We start from the raw sequence: 22,326 nt of genomic DNA on the forward strand, positions 1-22,326 counted from the left end.
CATGGCACTTTGCTCTGGCAGTGGGGGAAGGGCTACCTCCCAGAAGCTGCTCTGTGGGCACGAGTGAGAATGTCTTTTGTGGGTACTCACACTTTCTCTGCGATTTCAGCTCATCCATGCTCAGCCTGCAGTCCACATCTGTCTGCCACCATCTGGAGAATTTCTTCCTGGTCGTCGTTGTGAGCTTTAGGTGTGCAGAATGTGGGGCGCTGAGCTGGCGCTAGCACTAGCATGGCAGCAGGATGTCGCCTGGAGCTCAAATCTGTGTTTTCAGGCCAGCCAAGTTGATTTTTCCTTCCTGGCCAGAATCCCTGTACTGTTATAACTTACGTAGGCTGTCTTTCTAGGAGTAAAAGTTTTTCTGGAGTGGTAAAACCGCAGTGTCGGAGGGAGCTCAGCTACGGCTCTGCTGCTCCTCTGCCATCTTCCCGGAGTCCCACAATGAGTTCTTGACTGCATTATATCTCCTCTTCCTCTTTCATTCCTCTACCCCTCTACCCTTGGCCCTATGGTTGCCTGGTGCCTTTTGGTTGGGCTTTGACCTAGTCTTTCTTAAAAAAATTACACTGCTTAAGCTCTCTGCAGAGTCTATTATACATTAGTTAATTAACTGGTAACCACTTCTACATTACCCAACATATTTACTTATAGATTTACAGGTATATTTTAGCTCCTACATGTGGGGAAAATGATGCAACCTTTATTTTTCTGGGTCTGGCTTACTTTACTTAATATAATTTTTTCCAAGTCTTTCCATTTCCAATGGGTGCGTAAAATAACTTATTATCTTGAGCCATTTGTCAATGGAAGGACAACTGGACTGATTCTATATCTTGGCCATGGTGAATAATGCTTCGATGAACCTGGTTGTATTGATGGTTTTCCTGTAATCTTGTTTGTGTTCTATTGAAAAAATGTCCAGGAGTGGAATTTTTGTGTCATGATTAGTTTTGTTTTTTTGAGGAACTTCCATACTGCATTCCAGATTGGTTGAACAAGCTTACATTCCCACCAGTAGTGTATTATAGTGTTGTTCTCTTATGTCTTTATCCTGTCCAGCACTTGTTTGTTGTTTGGTTTCTTGATAATGGCCATTTAATTGGGGTAAGGTATGATCTCACTGTTGTTTCAAGTTTTAGTTCTTCTTTTTTTTGCCAGTCCTGGGCCTTGGACTCAGGGTCTGAGCACTGTCCCTGGCTTTTGTGTGCTCAAGGCTAGCACTCTGCCACTTGAGTCACAGCGCCACTTCTGGCCATTTTCTGTATATGTGGTGCTGGGGAATCGAACCCAGGTCTTCAAGTATATGAGGCAAGCGCTCTTGCCACTAGGCCATATCCCCAGCCCAAGTTTTAGTTCTTTTTTTTTGGCCAGTCCTGGGCCTTGGACTCAGGGCCTGAGCACTGTCCCTGGCTTCTTCCTGCTCAAGGCTAGCACTCTGCCACTTGAGCCACAGCGCCGCTTCTGGCCGTTTTCTGTATATGTGGTGCTGGGGAATCGAACCTAGGGCCTCGTGTATCCGAGGCAGGCACTCTTGCCACTAGGCTATATCCCCAGCCCCTGAAGGTTTAAGTTTTGAGTGTTTAATTCTTTGAACTTGTCTGATGTATAGCTAGTAAAAATCTTCTCCCATTCAGTGGACTTTTTGTTTAGCTTGTTAGCTATGTCCTTTGCCTTGCTGAAACTGTCAAGTTTGATGCAATCTTATTTATCAAGCCTTTCTTTGATTTATTGTCCTTCAGGATCTTTACTCGACGTTGCTTGCAGAAATCTACTTTAATTTTTCTAAAAAAATAGAACCAGGCACCACTAACTCACTTCTATATAGAGGAGACATATCCAGAGAGTTTAAAACTTAACCTAGACAGAAAAGTCTAGACCACTATTTTTCCAGATGGAGCTAGCTAGCTGTAAGCTAGCTGATGAAATAATTCAAGTGGTAAACCACCAACCAGTAGGTAAAGTGAGTGTGTAGCCATAAGTTCAATATGGCACTAGAGAAACAAACAAAAATAAATAAAAATAAACTTAAAAGTAAATCTACCATATAATTTGTCTATATCACTCCTGTGCACATATCCAAGAGTATACGTGAACCCCCATCCATGTTTCCTGCTGCACAATTCACAAGAGTCAAGGTTAAGCATCAGCTAGGCATCTATCAATGGATGACTGGATAAAGAAAGTGTAATGTATGCCTCAGTGTGTGCAAGAGTGGAACTATGTGATACACACACACAAAGACGCACAATGGAGTATATTACTCAGCCATAAGAAAGAAAAAATATGTCATTTTCAGGAAAAATTGATGAAACTAGAGACCATCAGGTTAACTGAAATAAGTCAAACTCAGCAAGGCAACTATTGTATGTTATCTCATATGTGGAATCTTGACCTAAAAAATGATATTAGAGTAAAAGGGAGACTGTCTGGGGAGTAGCCAACAAGAAGGGGAATGAAGAGGGAGAAGGTCATGATGGAAGTAATTTATGTGCATGTATAAAAATGAATAAATGAAACCCATTAAAATTATAAAAAGAAGAGAATAAAAAATCTCTTGGAGAGCAGTTGTATCAATTATGTTATATACATGTGTAGCAGTATTTTTTGCATCAATGAGATAGACTCACATCACTGATTTATTTTTATTATATTACTCAGGTTTATTACATGTATTACCTATTCTGTTGGTTCCAAATTCCTTTTTTTTTTTTTGGGGGGGGGGGAGTCCTGGGGCTTGAACTCAGGGCCTGAGTACTGTCCCTGGCTTCTTTTTGCTCAAGACTATCACTCTACTACTTGGGTCACAGCACCACTTCTGGCTTTTTCTATATATGTGGTGCTGAGGAATCGAACTCAAGGCTTCACATGTACAAGGCAAGTACTTTACCACTAGGCCATATTCCCAGTCCCCAAAATGCTTTTTTTTTAAATTTATTTATTAATTGAACACAAACTTTTTGACAAGGTGTTGTGCAAAAAGGGTACAGTTACACAGTAGGGCAGTGTGTACATTTCTTGTGATATCTTACACCCTGTTTTTCTTTCCCTTTCCTAGGTCAAGTAGACATATATACAATACACAATGTATCAGGAACATATACAGTATCCACATGGCCAAGCCCAAGAAAATTCACCTAGGGCTTTAAATGTAATGTCGATATTAGAAAATATGTCGACAGTAGTCTTATATGAACGTACATACATAGCTTTTGGGCTATTGTATTCCACTGAGAGGTCAATTTTTGACCTTTATATGTTGAGTAGTTGTTTGGTTTTAGTTACATACTGTTGAGTCGCTGCCCCAATCCTGTGGGAAATACCATTTGGCAAGCAGTTTTGGGTTTCACAGACCTTGTCTCTACTGTCTCTCCATCACCCTTTCTTAACAGTCATATATCAGGGAGATTATGCCCCTTTGTTTTCTGTGTTCTAGGCTTGTCTCGCTCAACATTATTTGTTCAAGTTCTGACCATTTCCCTTCGAATAACAATATTTCACCATTCCTAATCGCTATGTAGTATTCCATTGTGTATAGGTACCATATTTTTTGGATCCATTCATCTGTGGAGGGGCATCTGGGTTGATTCCATATTTGGGCTATTGTGAATTGTGCCGCGATAAAACTACAAATGTCTTTTTGTTATCCTGGGACCTGCTGTTTAGGATAGATGGCTAGGAGTGGTATGGCTGGTTCATAGGCTAGGTCTATATTGAGCTTTTTGAGAAACCTCCATACTGTTCTCCAAAGTGGTTGTACTAATTTGCACTCCCACCAACAACGGAGATGGGTTCCTCTTTCCCCGCACCCCCTCCAGCAGTTGTTGTTGCCTGAGTTCAGAGTATAGGCCATTCTAACTGGAATGAGGTGGTATCTCAGGGTTGTTTTTATTTGCATTTCCTTTACTACCAGGGATGTTGAACATTTCCTCATATGTTTCTTTGCCATTTTTATTTCTTCTCTTGTGAAGTCTCTCTTTAGCTCCTTTGCCCATTTCCTAATTGGTTTATTGGGCTTGGAGGGACTTGGTTTTTGTGAGTTCTCTGTAGATAACAGATATTAGGCCTTTGTCTGTTGCTGTGCTGGTAAAGATCCTTTCCCATATGATTGGCTGTCTTTCTGTTTTGGTAGCTATGTCCTTAGCTGTGCAGAAACTTTTTAATTTATAGTAGTCCCATTTGTTGAGTCTTTCCCCTATTTGTTGTGCCCCTGGGACTATATTCAGGAAGTTCCTTCCTGTGCCTGTAATTTCTAGCGTCTTTCCTACTCTGTCCTTCAGTAGTTTCAAGGATTCAGGTCTGATATTGAGGTCCTTGATCCATTTTGAGTTGATCTTGGTGCATGGTGATAGGCTTGGGTCTACTTTGAGTTTTCTGCATATGGCTGCCCGGTTCTCCCAGCACCAGTAGTTAAAGAGGCTATGTTTATTCCATTGTATGTCTTTAGCTCCTTTGTCGAATATCAGCTGACTGTAAGAGTTCAGTTTTATTTCTGGATCTTCAATTCTAATCCATTGGTCTTCCAATTTGTTTTTATACCAGGCTGTTTTTGTTATGATGGCCCTGTAGTAGAGCTTGAAGTATGGTATTGTGATACCTCCTGCACTGCTTTTTTTGCCTAGAATTGCTTTGGCTATTCTAGGTCTTTTGCTGATCCATATGAATTTATGGATTGCTTTCTCTATTTCAGTGAAAAATGTGACTGGGATTTTGATAGGGATTGCATTGAATTTATATAACAATTTGGGCAATATGGCCATTTTCACTATATTGGTTCTGCCTACCCATGGGCATGGCATGTCTTTCCATCTCCTTGTGTCTTCTTTGATTTCCCTTATTAGATATTTATAGTTCTCATTAAATAGGTCTGTCACATCCTTTGTTTAGTTGATCCCTAGGTACTCTATTCTTTTTTTGGCTACTGTAAACGGAATTGGTTCCATAATTTACTTTTCTGTTTGTCCATTGCTAGTGTACAGAAAAGCTGCTGACTTTTGTGGATTGATTTTATATCCTGCTACTTTGCTAAAATGATTTATTAGGTGTAGGAGTTTGGGGACTGAGTTTTTTGGGTCCTTCAGATATAAGATCATGTCATCTGCGAATAGGCATAACTTGATTTCTTCCTTGCCAATGTGGATCCCTTTGATGTCCTCCTCTTGCCTTACTGCTATGGCTAGGGATTCCAGCACTATGTTGAAAAGTAGTGGGGAGAGTCGGCATCCTTGTCTTGTTCCTGAGTTTAGGGGGAATGATTTAAGTTTCTCTCCATTTAATACGATGTTAGCAGTTGGTCTGTTGTATATGGCTTTTATTGTTTTGAGGAATGTTCCATCTATTCCTGTTCTCTCTAGAGCTTTTAATAAGTATGGATGTTGTATTTTGTCAAAGGCTTTTTGGGCATCAACTGAGATAACAATGTGAATCTTGATTTTAGTTCTGTTTATGTGGTGAATTACATTGATTGATTTAAGGATGTTGAACCATCCTTGTGACTGTGGGATGAAGCCTACTTGGTCATGATGTATAATTTTCTTGATCAGTTTCTGGATCCTGTTAGCTAATATTTTATTGAGGAGCTTTGTGTATGTGTTCATTAGTAATATTGGTCTGTAGTTCTCTTTTTTTGTTGGGTCTTTGCCTGGTTTGGAAATGAGTATGATATTAGCTTCATAGAATGAGTTTGGGATTTCTCCCACTGTTTCTATTTCGCGGAAGAGTTTGAGGAGTATTGGTATTAGCTCCTCACTAAAGGTTTTATAGAATTCGTTGGTGAGTCCGTCTGGGCCTGGGCTTTTCTTTGTTGGGAGGTTCTTGATTACCTCCTGCATCTCATTGTAAGTTATTGGTTTATTTAGTTAATTTATTTCTTCTTGGTTCAGTTTGGGCAGTTTATACTTCTCTAAGAATTGATCCATTTCTGTAAAATTATTGTTTTTTTACTGAGTAGAGGTTCTGCAAATAGCTCCTTATGATTGTTTGAATATCGTGTGTACTTGTTGTAATTTCTCCGGTGGAGTCCCTGATTTTACGTATATGAGTCTCTTTTTTTATTTTTCTTGTAATTCTTGTGAGGGGTCTGTCAATTTTATTTATTTTCTCAAAGAACCAGCTTTTAGTCTTATTTATTTGTTGAATGGCCTTTCTATTTTCAATCACATTTATCTCTTCTTTAATCTTTGTGATCTCTCTCCTCCTAGTCGTTTTAGATTCGGTCATTTCTTGTTTCTCCAGTTGTTTTAGTTTCACCGTGAGGTTATTCACCTGCTCTGCTTCCATTCTTTTAATGTGAGTGCTGAGGGCAATGATCTTCCCCTCAGTACTGCCTTAGCTGTGTCCCATAGGTTTCTTTGTGATGTATTTTCATTGTCATTTTGGCTTATGAATTTGTTGATTTCATCTTTAATTTGGTCTGTGGCCCAAGAGTTGAATAACAGTGTGGGGTTTAGTCTCCAAGAATGTGTATAGCCTCTGTGGTAACTGTTGTTATTGAGGGTTACCTTTAATTCACTGTTGTTGGGAGCCAACAGAGATATTCACCCTGACTTCTGGCTTACTCTCAAGGGCGTGCAAGGTCATGGCTTAGGGAGCCAACAACAAAGTTCATCCTAACCTCTGTCTATGTTGTTATCCCAAGGACATGCAAGGACATGGTTTATTTGAAGGACAGTAGTAATCCCGAGATGTTTTATTATGTCCACAAGAGTCTGTTATATGTAAACCATTCAACCATATTTTGTTTTACTGTCTGTTGTTGTTTAACAATTTTAGGGCCTTCCTGTTTTCTTAAACCTTTCTTAATCCTATGCTATTTCCTGGGTGTCAAACGGCATATAAGCTGGAAGATAAGAATAAACCGGGCTGCAGTCTGGAGTTACAATCTCGAGATGCAGACCTCCTGTACCCCATCTTTGCCTCTTGTCTTTTTGCTCTTGTCTTTCTTCTCTTATCTTGTATTTTTCCTTTTCTTTAATCTTTGCCCCCTTCATTCAGGATTCCCTTTTCACGGCCGGCTGGCTCAGCAGACACTGTGGTCAGATATAATACATGGAATGATGTCAATACTTTTGTATTTGCTGAGATTCTTTGTGTGGGCTATGACATGGTCTATTTTGGAGTATGATCCATGGGCTGCTGAGAAGAACGTGTATTGGGTCTTTGTAGGGTGGAAGATTCTGTATAGATCTGTCAGATCCATTTGGGATAGGGTGTTACTTAGGTCCTCAGCTCCCTCTCTGATCCTCTGAGTGTTGGATCTGTCTCTTGGAGAGAGTGGGGTATTAAAGTCACCCACTATGATTGTGTTTGGATCTATCTTGTTCTGTAGTTCTGTGAGAATTTGCTTGACATATGTAGAGCCTCTTTTGTTCGGTGAGTATACATTTATCACCATGATGTCTTGATTCTGGATTTTTCCTTGTATTAAAATGTAGTGTCCTTCTTTGTCTTTTTGAGTTGATTTTAATGAAAAGTCAAGCTTGTCTGAGATCAGGATGGCTACGCCCGCTGTCTTGGTAGGTGCGTTTGCTTGGAAGATCTTGCTCCATCCTTTCATTCAGGGCCTGTTATTGTCCCCTGCTGTAAGGTGGGTCTCTTGTAGACAACAGGTGGCAACTTTTTGTTTGCAGATCCATTGTGCCAGTCTGCTCCTCTTTTTCCGAGAGTTTATACCGTTTATATTCAAAGAGATCAAGGATAAGAGTGTTTTTTCTCCTTCCATTTTCTTGTTAGGCTGTTTTTTCTCTCTTTTTTTTTTTTCTTGTCTTTAGTGAGCTGCTCTTTCTGTTGGGCTTTGGCTATTGTAATTTCTCTCTGTTTCTGTCTGTGTGTCCTGTACGATTTCTTTTGGGTGGGATTCCCCTCTTAGAATTCACTGTAGGACTGTTTTTTTATTCATATACTTCTTTAGATCCTCTTTGCTATGGAAAGATCTGGTTTTCCCCTCGAATATGAACTCCAACTTCGCTGGATATTTTATCCTAGGTTGCAAGTTGTTGGCCTGTAGAAATTGGATGGCATTCTTCCACTCTCTTCATGCTTGGTAGGTTTGTGTGGAGAGGTCTGCTGTTATTCAGATCCTCTTCCCATTGTAGTAAATTTCTTTCTTCGCTTTGGCTGAATTCAAAATTTGCTCTTTATTCTTGACATCTGAATTCTTAAATATTATGTGCCTTGGCATAGCTTTTCTGGGGTCTGGCCTACCAGGTGTCCTATAGGATTCGGTTACCTGGATGGGGTCCCTTGTGAGATTGGGGAAGTTTTCTGCAATAACTTTATTGAAAATATGATAAAGCCCTCTGCTCTGGTATTCGGCTCCTTCTTCTATTCCAATTATATGCAGATTATATCTCTTGTCTTTGTCCACTAGCTCCTGGATTAGTCTGCCCTGAAGCTTCACTGTTTCTTGGAGTGTGGTAATTTTCTGGTTGTTGTCAGCTGCATCATCGTCCAAGAGAGAGATTCTGGATTCCATTTGGTCGATTCTTTGTGCTGTGGATTCAATTGCAGAGTTTATGGATGTCAGAGAGCTATTTATGGTTGCCAGATCAGCTCTGATCATGGAAATTTCTTCCTTTAAAGAGTTGCATTTTAAATCTATTTTTTCATGCATTTCACTTCTCAGGATGTTAAGGTCTTCTTTAAAGGAGGTTTGCATTGTATCCATTTTTACTTCCACTTCTTTCTTGGCTTCCTGGATATCCTTCAAGACTTCCACTCTAAACTCCTGGGATTGTTTTCTGATTTTGTTTCTGATGCTTCCCATCATTTCTGTTAACATGGCCTCAGTTGTTTTTTTAATTTTCCATTTCCTCTTCAGTCGTGCTTCCTTTCGTAGCTGGCAAGTTGGCTTGCCCTTTGATGAACTGTGTTATATTTCTTTGTAATTTGCGCATCTGGAGATCTGTGGGTGGCTTCCCTGGTTTGGCTTTGTGCTGGTACCTGCTGGTCAGTCAGTGGGAGCCTTGTGTCCTGGTTTCCTGGCTCTGGGTTTGGGTTTGGCTGTTGAACCTTGCTTCCCAATGGGTGAGCATGACCTTCTCAGTTGTTGCTGAGGTGGTCACTCTCCCTGCACTTGGGGGCAGGTAGGTTCTGTGTCTTTCCCTGCGGGACAGTGTCCTGCTGCTGTGTTGTGCTGACCCTAGCGTGCCCCTGTTGGGGGTTTGCTGGTCGCTGATTCAGCGTGGTGTGGAGGCTTATCTCGTCTTTGGTTCTTTTTTCCACTCTGTATCTTGGTCAGAGGAGCTCACCTCTCACTCGGTTCGCCCTCCTGTGTAGATCGCTCTGGGGCCAGTGTTGTTGAGGGATGGCCCACCCACTTGTGTGAAATGCGCCAAACTGAGTGGGCACGGCCGATGGAGAGCTCTGCCCTCCTGTGCAGGCGTGCCTACCAGAGTGGGCGCAGTCGCCGGGGGCCCTGCCCACCTGTGTGCTGTGTGCCCACTACAACAGGCACTGCCATTGTAGCTCTACCCACCTGAGTGGGGTACGCCTACCAGAGTGAGCCCTGGATTGTTGGGTTCTGCTTGCGCCCTCCCTTGTGTCCACTGTGGGGGGCGGTATGTGTGGGGCCCAGTGGGATCAGCTGTCCGTGCACCGATTAGCGCCCTCCGACTGCGCCTCCGCTGGGAGGCGGGCGTGTGATCAGGCCCAGGTGTCCCTGATGGGCTGGTATTGCCCACCAGCACCTGTGACTTTAGTTGAAAAAGTCCGCAAGGAGCAGGCACCTTGGGTGGGGCTTGCACTGCCTGCGGTCCCCGGGCCCCTGTTGGGAAGGGGGTGGGGCCAGTGTGGCCAGTTCAGGCTCCTCTGCGGCCTTGGCACTGCTCTGCCCTTCCCCTGTTAGCTCCTGTGTCTTCCCAGAGCCTGATGGGAGCTTCCAGCCTGATTTGGGGGTTCTTTGTTCCCTCGGGGTGGGGAGGGGGAGGAAGGGAGTTCTAGCTTCTTTGTAGGGTTTGGGTCTCTGATATCTGATCTCCCATTGGGGGAGGGGGTAATGGGGAACTCACTGGTCCTGGATTGTGTGTGTGTGTCTCGCACTGCCATTGGTCCTTCGAAGGTGGAGTGCTGTGGTGTGGCGAAAGGTCATGGTGGCATCCCCAGCTCTCCCTTTCTGCACCACTCAGTTCCCCCGCCGCTCACATCCGTTCCCGGTCATGTGGACCTGAACTTCCTGTCGCCGCCATCGCCATGTGTCTTGGTCCTTGCTCTCCCTGGGGTCCGTGGAGTCCTGCTGTCTGGACTCTGCACTCCTGGTGTGAGTTTTTGGCAGTCAGTCTGCCAATCACCGTTCCCCTTTCCCAGCCTGGCCCTGGCCCTGTTCATGCCAGGGTTGGCTGGTGAGGGGAGGGTACCCTGGAGATTCTCCGGCTCCGTGCAGGTTATAGGCTCTTCTTTTTTGCTCCTTTTTGTTTCCTGCATTTCTCCACTGCTTCTGGCTGCTGGTTTTGCTGGGTTCTTGATGGGGTGTTGGGTACTGGAGTTCCCAGCTCGCTATTCAGTTGGAGCGAGTGGGGGTGCCTCCCTACTGTGGAGGCACCATCTTCCTCCCCCCCCAAATTCTTATAGTTCAAATTTTCCCCTTTTTTCTTTTGTTTACTTCTTTAAAAAATATATTATCTTTTCTTAACCCTCTTTTGGCTGAAATTGGAATACTTCAGCCACTATTCTCTGAAAGATGTTACAGTATGACATGGTCAAGTCTGACTACAGGGAGATGAGGAGATGTTCAGCTTGTCCCTCTTCTTCACTCCAAGTCTAGCTTGGATTTTCCTTCAGCCTGTGATGACCAACACCAAATTTAGACCCAGTATCACACTGGCTGAAGATCCACACAAGTGATAGTTCCATCTCTAAAAAAGCAACTGCTTTCTCCCAAGTGACAATTTTTATTAAGATATCTCAAACGAAATAAAAATGAAAGAAATGAAAAAAAACCCTGTTCCTGCTACACATTGTTTGCAAGCTGTCCACATTCTTCTTTATAATAGACAGGTTGGTTACTGCACCTGTGACTTTCTGTGTCCCTTGTTGAGAAGGTTTTTCTGATATCCTCCTACACATGGGTAAGGACTTATTCCTACAATAAACTTCTAGGCTCCATAAACTTAGAGCAGTTATGCTTCCTGAGTAAAACAAAGATGTGTGATTCTGATGTCTGTTACAAAACTCTGCATATGAGAATATGCAGAATATAAAACAATGTAGTATCAATATTTTTAAACCAATGAGAACTTGGTTATTCTTATTTTGACAAATATGTTTATTACTGCTTATAAAAGTAGCCCCTAAAAGCATTGTCCTTAACTCCGCTGAAAAACTTAGTACTCTTCAATAATGGAGGACTTTCCAAATTTTTCCTCTCTTTTTTACAAAGTTGATGAGGAAGCCAGTTTCCAGGATTGTCAAAAGATTTGCTTAAATTCCCCAGTCAATTATTTGTAGTTTTCCTCCATGTGGCTTCTTGAGGCTCCACTTAATTTGGAATGTCTGTCTTAACTTCTTTTTTCTATTCACAATACTATTCCTTAACGTTTTTCTTCATATTCTCTATTTCTGTGGGTACCAGCATGTGCTTTAGGAGTTGCATTGCTCTTGCCTTATCTAAATGTCTAAGAAAATCTCCTCTATCCTCCTAATCTTGGATTTAAATAATAAAATAAACTAGAGACAATAGGTATAATTCATGTAGAATGCTTTACTAGTAATACCTACCCTGAATTATTTTCTAGTAGGTTGTTATTTGAGAGTTCATGCAGATTAGATTTTTTTTTCATGAAAAATATTAAATGAATAAAGCATTCAAAGCTATTCATGTAGAGGATGTGCACTCTATTATAACAAAGTTTCTGAGCATGTTGATGAGCCCCAAGGTGAATATGATTGGTAGAAATGAAAGTTTCCAAGGAGCTCTGAAATACCTCCAGGCAGCCTGTTCCTAAGTCTGCACTGGAAAGTTTTAGAAATGATGCATTGCTGCCTCAAAACACATTTGTAACACAGTGGCCTTCTCCAAAATTAAACCTTGCCTTTACAGAAAAAGTGTTTTTTTTCAAAACATTTCACTTGTCTAGCACTTTTTCTTCTGATTAGAGTATTTTCAAGATAAATTTTATTTATTGTAAGTAGATCATGGTAAATTGAGTCACTTAATAGGTTGTTAGCAATGAATTTAAATTTTCAGTATTTATTCTTATTCCATGTACTGACTACCTTATCTGGGAAAGATTTTTACATTGCTTATAATAAGTTTGATAATATTCATGCAGGTTTATGTGGGATAACTAATATTCTGTGTCTAACATTTTATTTTCAAGAGTCCCAGTATAGTTGGGCATATCAACCTGCTCCAATAATCCAGCTACTCCAGAGATAGGGGCAGAAAGATAGCAATTGCAAGTTCAAGTCCACTTCTGTCAAAATGTGTGGCTTTCAGTATTGAGAACTAAAAACAAGCAAAAGGGCTGGAGATGTGGCTGGAGTAGTAGAGTGCTTGCTTAGGTGAAGCAAGACCTTGGGTTCCATCAGGAGCACAAAAAAAATAAATTTTGAAGAAAGCTTACCTATTAAAAAATGAATTGGTGCCCTTTTGGTAAGCTGATAAAGAGTTTGATCTGCAGTGTGAAATGATGAAAGATAAAATTGCAGTGTAATATGGCAAGTGAGATGAAGAATGGCAAAATTTTGAAAGATCTAGATATCTTATACAAGATTCTGCTTTCAGTATTTGCCATCAGTCAGGAAGACTCTGAAATGCCAAGCGGAGGTAGAATTCTGAAGAATTCAGCAATTGGCATTGCTGAACACTTAGAAGAACTTCCCAGAAGACAGGTGGCCTTGCAGTCTGACTCACAGCCTTACTGGAATAAATTCTATCCTATTCCTAACAGATAAAATGATAAATAAAATAATCCTTGGCAGAAAGCCATCTTACCAAACAAACACAATAAACTATTTTCCCTTTGTTGTCTAGATCTCTATTGACTTTGTCAGTATTAAGGAACTGAATATAAAAGAAATAAGAAAACCTTAAAAAAAAAAAATAAAGCAAAAATAAACCCACAAAAAAAACCACCTCTCTGACTTGGCCAAAGAGGCAACAAGTTAGCATGCTCATACAAATGGGCTGCTGTAGCATGTTGTGAATTTATAATAGGCCTAAACCTACAGGATCTCATTATAAATCATAAACATTTTAAATTCTGTCAGAAAATCAGGAATAACTGTCGTAGTAGAAAAAATATGAAGCATCAATCTAAAATTAAACCCATGAGTACAAACAATTCAACCAAGAGCCAGGTGTTGGATGCAAAAATCAACTAAAATTTTAGCGAGTTCAGTGTTATTTTAACTAGCAGGAATCATTTCAGAAGGCTGGAAAGCACAGCTTGCCATATCCAAAAGATTGAGCTTACATCCCAAACTTAGAATAGAGACTTTCCTGGTTATGCTGTTGGTATTTTAAGAAACATGACAGCCCCATCTGCCATCCATATGAGAAGTCATTCTTTCCAAGATGTCACTGAATTTATGTGTATAACCCCAAACTAACAGGAAAAGGAAATATCATTCTCCTTCATCTCCTTCCAAGAAAGGTTTAATGTGCAATAGTCTAGCACTCTTTCCAAGAAGACACATAAAGATTTTCCTACAAATATAATATACATATATATATATATAATATGTCATACCCAACAAATATGAGATAGAAAGGGTAGCAATATTCAAAATGATATGTTTACACTAACATTTTTTCTTACCAAACATCACTAATCTCTGTATGCATTATTTCATTTCATCATGACAGTGTAGTTTTTATAGCAATGTCATTTATCTAGTAGATGAAAAATCTGTGAATTCAAATACTTCTCCAAGATACTGATTTGATCCACAACAATTGCAAAGTTACAGAACTTGGATTCAATTCCACATTTTTTCCTGATACAAAATTTTACGCTCTTAACTATTCTGCAACTGTGTCTCTCGAATCACATCACACCTTTGATGGGAGTCTCTCCACAGCCCCTCCCAAGTATAGCAAGGTTTCTCATTCTGCTGTGAGTTGGCTTCAGCTAAATTTCTGAGTATCTATGAACATGGATGAGGAAAAAATGTGTCTGGTTTTCACCAACCTCTCATGCACATCAGCATATGCTTCTGTGACGAATGTGGCAAAACACTAAAACATTTGAGCAGCTCCTTTAACCTTGTAACAGTGGAAACCACAGCGAGTTTTATATCATTATATGAATATAACAGAATATTATTGGCATGACCATTGTTCAGAATTATGTTAGTTGTTAGGCCTTCTAGTAAGTCCTGTTATCCAATGAACCAATAAAGAAGAATATCTATTTTGAAAGTCACATTTTTAAATACTTAAGCACAATGTAAATGCCTTTCCTGAAAATCCTAATAATAAACCACCATAACATTTAAAAATATAATTATACCATGCTATTCAGTATATACAACATGAAAATTGAACTATGCAATGTATGGGCAGGGGAAGGAAAGAAAAAACTTGAAGGAATGGGTAACATTGTCCACAAAAAGAAATGTACATATCACCTGACTCATAATGTAATTACTCTGTATAAAACCTTAATAATAACAATAAAATGTATATTTAAATGATTGTTTATTATCATAAAATTAATACAATAAAATATAATTCTGTGAAGATCTTTATCAGAGTAGCAAAGGCTTTACAATATTTACAAAAACAATTTGGGGAAAAATAAATGTTAAAAAAAACTTTGTTATAGAAATATTCAAAATTTTTATGGCGGGCTGGGGATATGGCCTAGTGGCAAGATAGCTTGCCTCGTATACATGAGGCCCTGGGTTCAATTCCCCAGAACCACATATACAGAAAACAGCCAGAAGTGGCGCTGTGGCTCAAGTGGCTGCGTGCTAGCCTTGAGCAAAAGGAAGCCAAGGACAGTGCTCAGGCCCTGAGTTCAAGGCCCAGGACTGACAAAAAAAAACCTTTTATGGCATCCCAACTTTTCAGGGACAATTTCCTGATGGAAGAGGAGCCTATCAGTCCAGTCCTTATTTTTCACTGCCTTATTTTTTCAAGTCTGAAATTAGAATTTTAGCCAGCTTCTCTCTTCATATACAATTTACAAAGATGTTAAAAATATTAGGATCTTGAATCTTTGGAGGCTGTTTACTCCATTGGGGCCAACAAATCTTTATGTACTAGCTAATCAAAGAATCTTTATGTACTAACTAATAAAAGAATAAGACTCATGGATCAAGAGGCCAACAGCATTTTAGTCTGGCTGTACTTAACCTTGAATGTAGTAGGTATTCTGTCTTTCTTGCAATTGATTGTTGATACCTAAAGTAGCCCCATTTATAAGCAACAAATTCCAATAATTTTGGGCTCATATGGGATTTTTAACACTTGCAAGTAAATGAGACCCTATTTATTTTAAATTTTGTACACAGTTTTTTCTTCTACATGAAGCCGAAAAGAACTAAAACTATTTCTATCTAGAAGCAAGAGATGATATTGAACTAGACAGTCATTCATTTAGTAATTCATTATCAAACATTTATTGAAACTTGTTATATGTCAGAAATTATACTGAAAACTCAGAGCATACAATAATGTGACACTTTTGTTCTCAAGAATATCAATAATAACTATCATGCATATATAATAAAGGCTCTAATGAAAATATTCAAAGAAGATAATAAAAACACAGTTAGTGGTTATTTAACCCATCTTATGTATCTCAAGATAAAAGTTGGCTAGTAAGACAGGATTTCTTTTTTTTTTTTTTTTTTTTTTTTTTTGGCCAGTCCTGGACCTTGGACTCAGGGCCTGAGCACTGTCCCTGGCTTCTTCCCGCTCAAGGCTAGCACTCTGCCACTTGAGCCACAGCGCCGCTTCTGGCCGTTTTTTCTGTATATGTGGTGCTGGGGAATCAAACCTAGGACCTCGTGTATCCGAGGCAGGCACTCTTGCCACTAGGCTATATCCCCAGCCCAAGACAAGATTTCTTGATGCCTGTGAAAATTGAATACTATAAATTGCAAATTTAAAATGACAAATCTTCCCAAAGTAATGCCATTGGGCAAATTTTTGGCATTTCACTTTTTCTTTTTATTCTTTATTGATGGTTACTTATCAGATATACCTTTATTTCCTGTATAAACCAAGACTACCAGGAAGTAAATCTGTGTAACACCTCCAAGTCACTCAAAGTAATATTTTCCTTACCAATTCAATGCATTTATCTTATGTAATATGTAACTGACAAAACTGGTCACATTCCTCTAGCAATAGTCACCAGTAACTTTAGAGCTAAGTTTTTCATATTTGCTTTTGAGAATCACATAAGATCTTATGTGAAAAGAATGTCTTCATATAAATTCTCCCTTTGCTTTCATCTTGCCTTTCCTTTCTCAGTTTTCCTTTTCCTTTTCAACATTACTTCATCACTTAGAATCCATGCTTGGTTTTGTGCTTTACCACCTTGCATGCTTGATTGTAAGCAACTACTAAATCATATTTTGATCTAGAGATTCATGACAAGTAAATACTAAGCTGCATAAAAATGAACCTGTAGTATTTAGTCACCTGATTGCCTTACTATTTCTCCTGAGCTTCAATTTAAAATTCTTTGGAGTGATCATCGTTGAGCATTCTCTCCATGTGTATTGTTAGTAGGTTGCACAATCAGGATCAATCCTTTATGAAACATAACTATGTTTACATTATATTGTTCTTTCAAAGATTCCATGACACCATATTGTGTATAAAGTTCATTTCAGCTTCCTTTTGAGTTCAAGTCAAGGATTTCCTCGTAATTGACTCACTTGGCCTAACTTCTAACTTCTCCCTTACACCATCATATGTCATAGCCAAACTGAATCAATTTCTGCTTACTATCAATGGTGCTAGTCTTTCTTCCCTTTCATCTTTCAGTAAAATTAATCACTGCACTTACCATTTGCCAATAATCTTCACATGCCTAAATCGTACTTGTTTGTTGAGACACAAACCACACAAAATTATCTTCAACTAGTGCCGGTTTCTAACTCCTCTCAGTAAAATAAACTTGATTTTCTGAGCTTTACTTAAAATATAGCTATATATCCATTGTTTGTTTACCCAATTCTATCCAGCCGTATCATTTTAATGGATATCTTCTTACCTTCAATAGTACTAGTAGTAATAGAAAGTGAATAATTATCCCATTGAATTGTTTAATTCCCACACTATGCCTGAGAATTAGAAACTATTACTGTACCACTTTAACGATGAAGAAACTAGAGTAATAGAAATTGTCTCATAAACAAGAATATCTAGCAAAGAGTATATATCTGGAAAGTGAAAGTACTGGACTCAAACCCAGGAATTCTGACATGAGAGTCGTGCCTCATCTGTGCTATTGGACATGCTATGCTATTGGACATTCCTTCACAGACTGTATGCTTGTTAAAATCAATTCTGAATTTAGAACAACTTCAGAGCCTAGACAATGCACAACATCACACACAGTTATATTTAATAACTGCCAAAATATTAGTGTATCTATGTTTATTATTGTTACTCTTGCTACTAATATGATAAAGAAGACTACTTTAAATTCCAATTGAAGGGCTGAGAATGTGGTTTAGCAGTAGAGTGCTTGCCTAGCATACATGAAAGCCTGAGTTTGATTCTTCAGTACCACATAAACAGAGAAAGCCATAAGTGGCACTGTGGAAGAACATTAGCCTTGAGCAAATGAAGCTCAGGGACAGTGCCCAGGCCCTGAGTTCAAACCCCAGGACTGGCAAAAAAAAAATTCCCATTGGATATCAAAGAATATTCTGTTTTAAGCAGGTTGAACAATATAATAAAGATTATGGTATTGCTACTTTTATTAATTTATTATCTCTAAGTAGTTTAACTAGAAAGGTGTTACACCCCAACATGGCAAATTATGAATAATGTATCTTTATCAGTGTCACCATTTCCATTGTTCTCCATCCATCCCCTTAAGTTACCTGGTTCCCTTTTCATATGTGTTCATTGAATATTGTAACTGTCTTCACCAATTTTTATGTATTTATATTGAATATTATGACTTTTCCAGTTTTTATGTATGTACATTGAATATTTAGCCTGTATTCACCCTCCATTCCTCTTGATCCTCCCTCTTCACAATACATATTTCAGCTTCCTGGTATTCATTTTGTTGAACTATAACTTAGTTATTTGAAAGAGTTATACAATTATAGTCATTCTACATACTTTAGATAATATGCATATGATGCCTGTATATGCTTTAGTATGTGCTTATAATTTAGATCTAACTTCTAGTCAATTTTAAGCCAGAACTGTAGCCAGTGGCTTTCATTTCCAATCTGGTGCTCAGTTTGACAGAGCCACCAGTATAATCTAAGCTCAAGAATCACACCTGCTCCTTTAACAAAGGGTAGAAATGAAATCCATTCATTACTGGCCTGTGGCATATTTAGTAGCATTCAGAAACTCAATTTCTATGATAATCTTTATTCATTTATTTAAAACAGAAGTTGTGATGAAAAAAATGAAGACAATTTATGTTCTTATCTGGCACTAGAAAATTTAAGATGTTATGCAACTTCATTTTAAAATAGCATTTTATTTCACTTCATAATCACAAGCTTTGGCAAAATAACGAACCTTTGTTTGCACGTCCCTTGCTTTTGTCATTTCATGCGAATTTCAAAATACTTCAAGATAAAATCTTTGATTTATTCTGGCTGGGAAGATGAAGCCAGGCTAATAATGAATACTGGTATTCCAACGTCAAAAGATATATAATGCCAAGTCACTCACTATTTATGATCTATCATTCTTTCTGAGGAAAAAGAAATGTTGCATGGAGTCTATGAACAGAAGGGGGAAATTTAAATTTAACAGCTTCCTGCAATAAACATGTCTTTCTCCAGGGACAACTCCGATTGCCTTAACCATAATAGGAATTTAATTGTTAGTAGCCTTCCCTCTGCCAGCTTTCTTCAAGTTCAGTCCGCAAACAAGCAGATTGCTTTCAATGTAAATAGAAATTCATTGCAAGAATGAAGAAATGTGAGTGGTTCAAGCTGGAAGCAATGGCCCAAGTGGTTTGTATTCCATTCAGCCTCCCACTTTGTCTGTGACTCCAAAAAGATGACAAATTAGCCCTCATTTGATCTCAACAGCTGTCCACTGTCTTCACCTTTGTCCCTTTCCACTCTCCTAGCCCTGCTTTATATGATCATCTTTTTATTAATGCTATGATCTACCCAGCCACTATGTCTCCTTATTATACTAGGAAGTAGGCAGTGCCTTGTGTTTATTATGACTTTGTTATTAATTAACACTTCTCAGTTGATTTTGCAAGTGCTCAAGTCTTTCACTGCTTCCTTCAAATCCATCCTTCTTAAGACTTATCTCCAAAAATCATATTCATAACATGGATCCATGTTTATAAAATCTATCTGTGGCTTACTTTTGCTTTAAATAAGGTTTGGGCTTCCTCGCATAGGTAGACTGTATATTTTCATCACTTCGGTCATGTCTCATTATTCCCTTTTCAGTTACCTTAGTTTTTTTGTGAAATGATATTCCACACATCCATGTTTCTCCATACCACTACACTTCCCTAATCTAACTTGAAATCACAGAGGATGTTATTTATCCACAACCCAAACTCTATTTGCCTAGATCACTCTTGTTCTTGCTTTTTTTCTTCCAACTTGCATCTTTTATTCCCTAAAGATTTATCTTTCAGAGTGGTTCAGTCTCCAATTGGGTATTTATTATATTATTTTATTCGTTAGGTTTTTCTCACCATATGTTATTATGACCACTAGCTAGCCTCATGGTTGCTGCTTGAAGAAGGGCTTGTCCTTGCCTGCCTTATACCCTCTTCATTTTCTTTTTTTTTTAATGACAAACTTGAGAATTAATGTATTTCTTGAGGAAACTAGAGAAAAGTTTATGTTTATATAAGATGGAAGAAGTAGAGTAGAGAATGAGAACACAAGTCCATATGGATGGATAGCAATTATTTTAAATTTGGATGGTTGTGTTTTGGAAAAAGCTATAGTTGAAGCAAATCATATGTAAATATCCAAGAAGTGAATTTTCTTTGGTTAATATCTGCAGCTCCAAGACATTAAAAAAAAGTGATATACTATGTCATCATAGCTCTCTATGCATTGGAAGATGCATGCCAGAAAGCTACTGATAAAGATTTCAAATTTTATGTAGAAATGGAAATTGAGACCATCATCAAATTTCAAACAAGATAGGGAGAATTCAAGGCCAATTAATCAGGAAAGGCTTTATGGAACCAGGCTTTGGGTGAACTGGAGGAAAGAGTTAATGGTACATAGTTTGGAAAATTAGTAAAATGAAGTTAAAAATGCCCAGTTTTTTTAAAAAAACAATAGAATAAATAGAGCGTGTATTTGAGAGATAATACATTTTTCATGCAGAAAAATAGCATCTCACCTCTTCGAACTGGGATCAAATAGCTTAGCATTCTGACCAATTGTTTTCATTCACCTATCAATCATCTCATTACCAATTTTTATGCTCTACAAATCAAGCTGTCCTATTGTGAACTTTCAGAAATAAGGGAAACAAGTCTCTATGAATAATAATTTTGATTTTTCCCTATGACCCTTTGCTAATGATAATATTTGAAACACTGCAACTTCAAGAGAGCAACTGTTTTGTATTATATTTTGAAGCCTGGACCTAACACTTTACACAATAATAAAATCTTTCTAAATCTTCCATATCACCAAGGCTCAATTGTTTACATTGATGATCACAAGAAAAGTTAACTGGAAATTTTGTGTGTGAAATTCCATTAAAATTCTAAGGATTTGAGCCTGTCATTTTGTATTTATTGGTACTATGAGTTGTCACATGCTGAGAAGAATCTCATTTACATCTTACACAAGGCAGTAATTAAGAGGCCCTTGAAGAGAGTTGTATGGACTCAAGTCCTTGTCCAACTCTTATAAAGACTGTGCTCTCTTTTGAACATCCTTGGATTTTTTGAAAGTTACTTTCATTCTCACAATACATACTCCATTATCTAAGCTAATCCTAATGTATGTGCATACTGATTTCATTTGGATGCACATGTAAGAAACAAAGACTCAGAGTAAATACCCACAGTTTAGCAATCTCTTAATGGTAGGTTGATGGTAATAGGAGGAAGTTATTTTTCTTATATAGTATTTAGCTTTAATTATCATGTTCCTTTCATTCTCCTAGAGAATTATAGAAGCAAAGTAGGAGAGATCACCTTAGCAGGCAGAAGAAAGATTAACACTATCATTTATCTGTAAAAGGAACTTAGACACTACGCACAATTCTTTTTTATTTTTTGGCCAGTCCTGGGCCTTGGACTCAGGGCCTGAGCACTGTCCCTGGCTTCTTCTTGCTCAAGGCTAGCACTCTGCCACTTGAGCCACAACGCCACTTCTGGCCGTTTTCTGTATATGTGGTGCTGGGGAATCGAACCCAGGGCCTCATGTATACAAGGCAAGCACTCTTGCCACTAGGCCATATCCCCAGCCCCCACAATTCTTAACACTATTGTAACAAGCCAAACTTACCCCACTATCTATATATGAAAGTGACTGGGGGCAAGGGGATAGTAATTCCAATCTTTTAGCTAAATGATGATGTGCCTGAATATTTTTTAAATAGAATTTCTTATTGAATAGAACTGGAAAGTAGCCTGCCTGATAGTATGTGAACAGTCTGGGGAATATGGCAATGCTTTCTAAACTCAGGATATTTTCTTTTTAATGTTTTCTACTTTTATCATTAATGATTACTTTATACCAAACTCAGTATTTAGGACCAAAATTCACTTTGTTAAAGTTAAATGCAGAAAAAACTTTAATATTTACTTCAGCTCTATTATTTTATTAGAATAAATTAATTAAACACAGGGATTTGATTATTATATTTCCAATAATAGATCAAATGCACTTTGATCAAATTCATCCCCTCAGTTATTTTTTCTTAACTCTTCTTTATCCTTAACTTCTAAATAGCTTTTATTGAGTTTTTTAGTGTTCTTAAATCCTATTCACCTATCACCCTCTTCTTTTCTTTTTCCATGTAACCTCCTATTATTAACCCATTAAAAATAGTTCTCTTTGTAAACCATTCCTCTGATTTTTATCTGCTCAAATTCTTCATGAGCAACTACATGCAATATTTGTTGTTCTTGGCTTATATTGCTCAATATGATAATATCAAGTTTCATCTATGTTCCCATAAATAATATGATTTCATTCTTCTTTGTGGTTTAATAATACCACATT

This window comes from Perognathus longimembris, chromosome 13, assembly GCF_023159225.1.
Source record: "Perognathus longimembris pacificus isolate PPM17 chromosome 13, ASM2315922v1, whole genome shotgun sequence".
NCBI lineage: Eukaryota > Metazoa > Chordata > Mammalia > Rodentia > Heteromyidae > Perognathus > Perognathus longimembris.